This window comes from Bos indicus, chromosome X, assembly GCF_029378745.1.
Source record: "Bos indicus isolate NIAB-ARS_2022 breed Sahiwal x Tharparkar chromosome X, NIAB-ARS_B.indTharparkar_mat_pri_1.0, whole genome shotgun sequence".
Taxonomy (NCBI): Eukaryota; Metazoa; Chordata; class Mammalia; order Artiodactyla; family Bovidae; genus Bos; species Bos indicus.
The window spans coordinates 68,443,413-68,452,056 of NC_091789.1; positions in this window are offsets into that span (position 1 = coordinate 68,443,413).

Consider the following 8,644-nt stretch of genomic DNA (forward strand, 5'->3'; position numbering starts at 1 on the left):
TTAGAATAGAGTAGAAAGTTTGAAACAGTTGCAATTACATGCAAGTTCTTAGTATATGCTAAAGGTAGCTTAAAATCAGTGGGAAAATATGAATCACTTAATAGGTGGAAAACTAGTTAATAATTTGATCAAAAGTTAAATCCCTTTTTCATATAGTATATATAAATAATTTCCAGATGTAAAAAAAGGCAAAGGGCTAAAATGAAAAAAAATAAAGAGCCAGTAAATATTGGTGAATATTTAAATATTAAGAAGAAGACAACTGCCATTCTATGTATGGCATTAAAGATAGAGACCATTAAGAGAACGACTGATATGATATTCAGATACACCACATTAACAAAGAATAAAAATTATATGATCATCTCAATAGATGCAGAAAAAGCTTGCAACAAAAATTCAACATCTATTTATGTTAAAGGCTAACAGAGTTTTGCCAAGAGAATGCACTGGTCATAGTAAACACCCTCTTCCAACAACACAAGAGACCACTCTATACATGGACATCACCAGATGGTCAATATGGAAATCAGATTGATTATATTCTTTGCAGCCAAAGATGGAGAAGCTCTACATAGTCAGCAAAAACAACACTAGGAGTTGATTGTGGCTCAGATCATAAACTCTTTATTGAAAAATTCAGACTTAAATTGAAGAAAGTAGGGAAAACCACTAGGCCATTCAGGTATGATCTAAATCAAATCCCTTACAGTTATACAGTGGAAGTGGCAGCTGACATGATACTATGTATAGAAAATCCTATAGATGCCACCAAAAATCCACAGAAAGAAATGAATTCAGAAAAGTTGCAGAATACAAAATTAATACACAGAAGTCTATTGTATTTCTACACTCTAACAACTAACTATCAAAAAGAAATTAAGTGAATAATCCCAGTTACAATTGCATCAAAAGAATAAAATACCTGGGAATAAATCTAATTAAGGAAATAAAAGAAGCTCTAATTAAAGAATTTGAAGATAGCACAAACAAATGGAAAGATATATCTTGTTCATAAATTGGATGAATTAATATTGTTAAAATGACCATAGTAACCAAGGAAATTGACAGACTCAATACAATTTCTATCAAAACACCTATAGCATTTTTCACAGAGCTAGAACAAATGATTCTAAAATATGTGTAAAAACACAAATGATCCTAAATAGCCAAGGTCATTATGAGAAAGAACAACAAATTTGGAGATATTATGTTTCCTGATTTCTACTATACTACAGAGCTTCAGTAACCAAACAATATGGTACTAGCACAAAACAGACAGATAGATATCAGTGGACCAGAATAAAAAACCCAGAAATATACTCACACTTATTTGGTGAATTAATCTATAACAAAGGAGGCAAGAATATACAATGGGGAAAAGACAACTTCTTCAATAAATGATGGTGAGAAAACTGGATAGCTACAGGTAATAGAATCAAACTGGATTACTTTCTTACAAAATCAAAGTGAAAATGGATTAAAGACTTAAATCCAAGACCTGAAACAAAACATATTCCTAGAAGAAAACATACACAGTACCATCTTTCATGTCAATTTTAATAATAATTTTTTTATCTGTTTCTTCAAGGAAGAGCAAAAATAAACAAATGGCACTATACCAAACTAAAAAGGTTTTTGCACAGAGAATGAAACTATCAACAAAATAAAAAGGCCACCTACTGACTAGGAGAAGATAGTCACAGACAATATATTGGATAAAGGGTTAATATCCAAAAATATACAAATAACTCCTAGAACTCAACATCAAAAAAAAAAAAAAAAAACTGATTGAAAATGAGCAGAGGACCTGAAAAGACATTTTTTCCAAAGAAAACAGACAAATGACCAACAGGCACATGAAAAAATGCTCAACAACACTAATCATCAGGGAAATGCAAATTAAAACCACAGTGAGCTACGGCCTCACACTTGTCAGAATGGCTATTATCCAAAAAGACAACAAATAAGTGTTGGTGAGGATGTGGAGAAAAAGGAAACCTTGGCACTGTTGATGGGAATGTAAATTGGTGCAACCACTATGAAAAACAGTATAGAGATTCCTTAAAAAATTAAAAATAGAACTAGCATATGACCTTAGCAATTCTATTCCTGGGTATTTATCCACTGAAAACAAAAAAACTCATTCAAAGATATGTGTACAACTATGTTTATTGCAGCATTATCCACAATAGCCAATTTTAAATGCCCATAAATTAATGGATAAAGATAAATGGATACATACAATGGAATACTACTCAGTCATAAAAAGAGAACAAAATTTTGCCATTTGCAGCAACTTGGATGGATTTCTAGGGCATTATGATAAGTGAAATAAGTCAAAGACAAATACTGCATGATTTTACTTACATATGGTATCTTAGAAACCAAACAAGTGAACAGACATAACTAAATGGAAACAGAGTCCTAGATTCAGAGAATAAACAGGTAGTTGCCAAAGGAGTGAAAGGTGAGGAGATGAGTGAAATAGATGAGGGAAATTAAGATGTTCAAACTAGCAGTTACAAAAGAAATGAGTCACAGGGATGAAATTTACAGAATGGGGAATGTAGTCAGTAATAATATAGTATCTTTGTATGGTGACAGACGGTAACTAGACTTATCATGGTAATGATTTTGCAATGTATACAAATGTCAAATTTCAAATACACTAGGAACTAATATACTGTTGTAGGTCAATTATACTTAAAAAAACAGACTCATGGAGAAAGGTGATCAGATTTGTGGTTATCAGAGGTGGGGGTTGGGAAACAGAGAATTAGATGAAGGTGGAGAAGGAAATGGCAACCCACTCCAGTGTTCTTGCCTGGAGAATCTCGGGAAGGGGGAGCCTGGTGGGCTGCCATCTATGGGGTCACACAGAATCGGACACAACTAAAGCGACTTAGCAGCAGCAGTAGCAGCAGCAGCAGTCAACACTTAACAAACTTTTACTTCTAAGATGAATAAGCACTAGGGATGTAATATACAACATGATTTAGTATAATTAACACTGCTGTATGTTTTATATGAAAGTTGTTAAAAGAGTAAATCCTGATAATAATCATTATAAGGAAAAATCATTTTACTTTGTATTTATCTCATATGATGGATATTCACTAAGCTTTTCTGGTAATCATTTCATTATATATATATAAGTAAAATCTTAATGCCGTACACCTGAAACTCATACAGTTCTCCACGTCAGTTATATTTCAATAAAATTAGAAGAAAAAAATTCAAAAAAGACATTGTATTATATGAACATGTTAAGCAGCTATATACTGTATGCCCAAAGATGGAAATAAGCAGAATTTAAATGCAAATTACTATCTGGGAAACATTTGCATATTAAAAAGCTCTTCTATGTTGTATATACAAAAGTCTATTACAATGTTATAAATCCAGGAGAGAAAAATACTTTATCAGAAAATGTACAATGGGCATGTACAGGCAATTGTATAAAAAAGAATGAAAAAGAGAAAAATACAAAAATATTTTAAAGCTATAAACTTATTTGATTTCATTACTAATCAATATAGATTAACCAAGAGTGTGATTACTCTTTTACCCAGTATATTGGGAAAAGGAGGAGGAAGTAAACAATGTCATTTGGTATTGATCAAAGTAAAAATTGATTTGATCTTGCTGTAAAACATTTTGGCAATATATGTATAAATATTGTAGATTCACTGACTGAGCAACTCTACTAGAAATTTACCATAAATAGATAATTCCATTCAAAGAACAATTTCAAAAGTATGAAAAGAAGCACATATAGCCAGTCCAGGCTCGATGCAGAATACAGGATGCTTGGGGCTGGTGCACTGGGAAGACCCAGAGGGATGATACGGGGAGGGAAGTTGGAGGGGGGTTCAGGATGGGGAACATGTGTACACCTGTGGCGAATTCATGTTGATGTATGGCAAAACCAATACAATATTGTAAAGTAATTAACATCCAATTAAAATAAATAAATTTTTAAAAAAGCACATATAGGAATATTCACATATAATATTGCTTATAATACAAAAATATGTAATCTCTCTAAGCATTCATCAATGTAGTTCCCAAAAGTAAAACATACACAGTAGAAACACTATGTTGATAAACACCATTTATACATACACATGGAGATAACATGTGTTCCTTTATTTTGGTGGGTGGGTGGATATACACGCATTCACTATTGCTGTTTGCAAATTAAATAAATTTTTTGGGGGGGTTCTTCCTGTTTTATTGAGATGCAATTAATATATAACAGTGTATATGTTTAAGGTACCCAGTGAAATGATTTGATATGTGTTAATACAATAACAGAAAACTAAGATCATGGCATCTGGTCCCATCCTTCATAGCAAATAGATGGGGAAACAGTGGAAACAGTGTCAGACTTTATTTTTTTGGGCTCCAGAATCACTGCAGATGGTGATTGCATCCATGAAATTAAAAGACGCTTACTCCTTGGAAGGAAAGTTATGACCAACCTAGATAGCATATTCAAAAGCAGAGACATTACTTTGCCAACAAAGGTCTGTCTAGTCAAGCCAATGATTTTTCCAGTGGTCCTGTATGGATGTGAAAGTTGGACTGTGAAGAAAGCTGAGCACGGGAGAACTGATGCTTTTGAACTGTGGTGTTGGAGAAGACTCTTGAGAGTCCCTTGGACTGAAAGAAGATCCAACTAATCCACTCTAAAGAGATCAGTCCTGGGTGTTCTTTGGAAGGACTGATGCTAAAGCTGAAACTCCAATACTTTGGCCACCTCATGCAAAGAGTTGACTCATTGGAAGAGACTTTGATGCTGGGAGGGACTGGGGGCAGGAGGAGAAGGGGATGACAGAGGATGAGATGGCTGAATGGCATCACTGACTCGATGGACAAGAGTTTGGGTGAACTCTGGGAGTTGGTGATGGACAGGGAGGCTTGGCATGCTGCAATTAATGGGGTCACAAAGAGTTGGACATGACTGAGCAACTGAACTGAACTGAATACAATAAAGTTAATACATTCATCACCCCACATAGTTAAAAATTTTTTGGTGAAGTGAAAATTTTAAAAATTTACTCTCTTAGCATTATGTGTGTTATTGATAATTAGAGTACATCATGAGAAACACGGGGCTGGAAGAAGCACAAGCTGGAATCAAGATTGCCGGGAGAAATATCAATAACCTCAGATATGCAGATGACACCACCCTTATGGCAGAAAGTGAAGATGAACTAAAGACCCTCTTGATGAAAGTGAAAGAGGAGAGTGAAAAAGTCGGCTTAAAGCTCAACATTCAGAAAACAAAGATCATGGCATCTGGTCCCATCACTTCATGGGAAATAGATGGGGAAACAGTGTCAGACTTTATTTTTTTTTTGGGGGGGGGGGCTCCAAAATCACTGCAGATGGTGACTGCAGCCATGAAATTAAAGGATGCTTACTCCTTGGAAGGAAAGTTATAACCACCCTAGATAGCATATTGAAAAGCAGAGACATTACTTTGCCAACAAAGGTCCGTCTAGTCAAGGCTATGGTTTTTCCAGTGGTCATGTATGAATGTGAGAGTTGGACTGTGAAGAAAGCTGAGCGCCGAAGAATTGATGCTTTTGAACTGTGTTGTTGGAGAAGACTCTTGAGAGTCCCTTGGACTGCAAGGAGATCCAACCAATCCATTCTAAAGGAGATTAGCCCTGGGTGTTCTTTGGAAGGAATTATGTTAAAGCTGAAACTCCAATACTTTGGCTGCCTCATGCGAAGAGTTGACTCATTGGAAAAGACTGTGATGCTGGGAGGGATTGGGGGCAGGAGGAGAAGGGGACACCACAGGATGAGATGGCTGGATGGCATCACCGACTCGATGGACGTGAGTTTGAGTGGACTCTGGGAGTTGGTGATGGACAGGGAGGCCTGGCATGCTGCAGTTCATGGGGTCACAAACAGTCGTACACCACTGAACGACTGAACTGAGCTGAACTGAACTGAAGAGGCTTTTATGTATTATGTTTACTAGAAACTTATCACACGTAATTAAATTATTTTGAAAATACAAATCTTGAGTTTTAAGTACAAAAACTGAAATAAAATAGTTTATTAGAGGGACTCAATTTGAGATTTGAGCTGGCAGAATAAATAAGCAGTCATCTTGAATTTAAGTTAATAAAGATTATTCAGCCTGTGGAACAGAAAAAAAGTAATGTTGATAAATAAACAAAGCCTCAGAATCCTGTGGCAAATCATCAAGCCCACCGACATACATATAGTTAGATTCTTAGAAGAAAGAGGCAAAAAGAGTATTTGAAGAAATGCTGACCAAAAATCCCAGTTTTGATGAATAACATTTATACATATATCCAAGAAGCTCAACAAACTCTAAATGAGGTAAATTCAAAGTGGCCCACAAATACACATTCATAATCAAACTGTTTAAAAACAAAGAGAGAATCTTGATAGCAGTGAGAGCAAAGAGACTTACTACAAGGCAACTTCAATAAAATTAATAACCAATTATACATCTGAAATTCAAATTCCTTTCATTATCTAAAAAAATATATATATACTCAAAATTATAAGCAATGTGAAAAGACAGCCTTCAGAATGGGAGAAAATAATAGCAAATGAAGCAACTGACAAACAACTAATCTCAAAAATATACAAGCAACTCCTACAGCTCAATTCCAGAAAAATAAACGACCCAATCAAACAATGGGCCAAAGAATTAAATAGACATTTCTCCAAAGAAGACATACAGATGGCTAACAAACACATGAAAAGATGCTCAACATCACTCATTATCAGAGAAATGCAAATCAAAACCACAATGAGGTACCATTTCACACCAGCCGGAAGGGAAATTTCTAAGCCTGATAAAGGCATTGATAGAAAATCTACAGCTAGCATCATACTGATTATGAAAGACTGAAAATTTGTCAATAATCTGAGAAACAAAACAGGGATGTCTGTTCTTGCCACTTCTTTTCAACACTGAAGTTCTAGCCAAAGCTAAAAATAACTTCAGCAAGGTTGAAGGATACATAAACAATGCACAGAATTAGGTGTATTTATATGTACTAGACTTGGACTTTATTTTGGGGGGGCTCCAAAATCACTGCAGGTGGTGACTGCAGCCAAGAAATTACAGACACTTGTTCCTTGCAAGAAAAGCTATGACCAACCTAGACAGCATATTAAAAAGCAGAGACATCACTTTGCCAACAAAGGTCCATCTAGTCAAAGCTATGTTTTCTCCAGTGGTCATGTATGGATGTGAGAGTTTGACCATAAAGAAAGCTGAGCACTGAAGAATTGATGCTTTTGAACTGTAGTATTGGAGAAGACTCTTGAGATTCCCTTGGACTGCAAGGAGAACCAACCAGTCAATCCTAAAGGATATTAGTCCTGAATATTCATTAGAAGGACTGATGCTAAAGCTGAAACTCCAATACTTTGGCCACCTGATGCAAAGAGCTGACTCATTGGAAAAGACTCTGATGCTGGGAAAGATTGAAGGCAGGAGAAGAGAAGGGGACAACAGAGGATGAGATGGTTGGATGGCATCACCAACTCGATGGACACGAATGTGAGCAAGCTCCAGGAGTTGGTGATGAACAGGGAAGCCTGGCGTACTGCAGTCCATGGGGTCACAAATAGTTGGACACGACTGAGCGACTGAACTAAACTGATACATAGTAAACAGAAAACATCAAAAATTCAGAAAATAATTCATTCAAAAATCGGAAAAATATGTTCAACAAAAGAAATACAAGGCTTGTATACAAACTACAAAACAAAAATGTTGAATGTAGTTTAGGAAAATTTAAATAAATAGACATCATATGTTCATGGATTGCAAGATTTAATTTTGTTAGGACAGCAATACTGCCCAAGTTGATCTACAGATTTGATGAAATACCTGTCAGAATCCCAGAGGCCTTTTTGTAGAAAATGACACGATGATCCTAAAACTGATAAGGAAACACAAAGGACCCAAAACAGCCAAACTTTGAAAAAAATATAATTGGAAGTTTTACAATTTCTGATTTCATAACTTCTTACAAAGCTACAGTAATCAAGTCAGTTTAGCACTGCCACAAAAACAGAAAAAAAGATGAAAGGAACATAATGGAAAGCCCCAAAGAAAACCGTTATATTCTGGTCAATGGATGTTTGACAAGGGTGCCAAGAAAATTCAATGACAAACAATATACTTTGAAAAATGGTGCTGGGGCAATTGTATATACACATGCAAAAGATGAATTTAGATGTCTACCTTATACCATATGTAAATATTAACTAACTCAAAATAGATCAGAGATTTAAATGTAAGAGCTGAAGGTATAAAATGCTGAGAAAAAAAGGAATACATCTCCATGATGTTGAATTAGGCAGCAGTTTTTTAGCCCAAAGGAATGAAAGCTTATGTTCACATAAAAATTTAAGCATGAATGTTCACTTCAGCTTTATGTGTTAGAGCCCCAGACTGGAAACAGCCTGTATTTCTTCCAATGGGAGAATGGATAAACTGTGGTTCATTCTTACTAAGGAATATACTAGTCATACATCAAATTAATGAACTATTGATACATACAACAACTTGAATGAACTTGAGGAACACAAACGCTACACAGAAAAACATCTCAAAAAGCTACATACTATG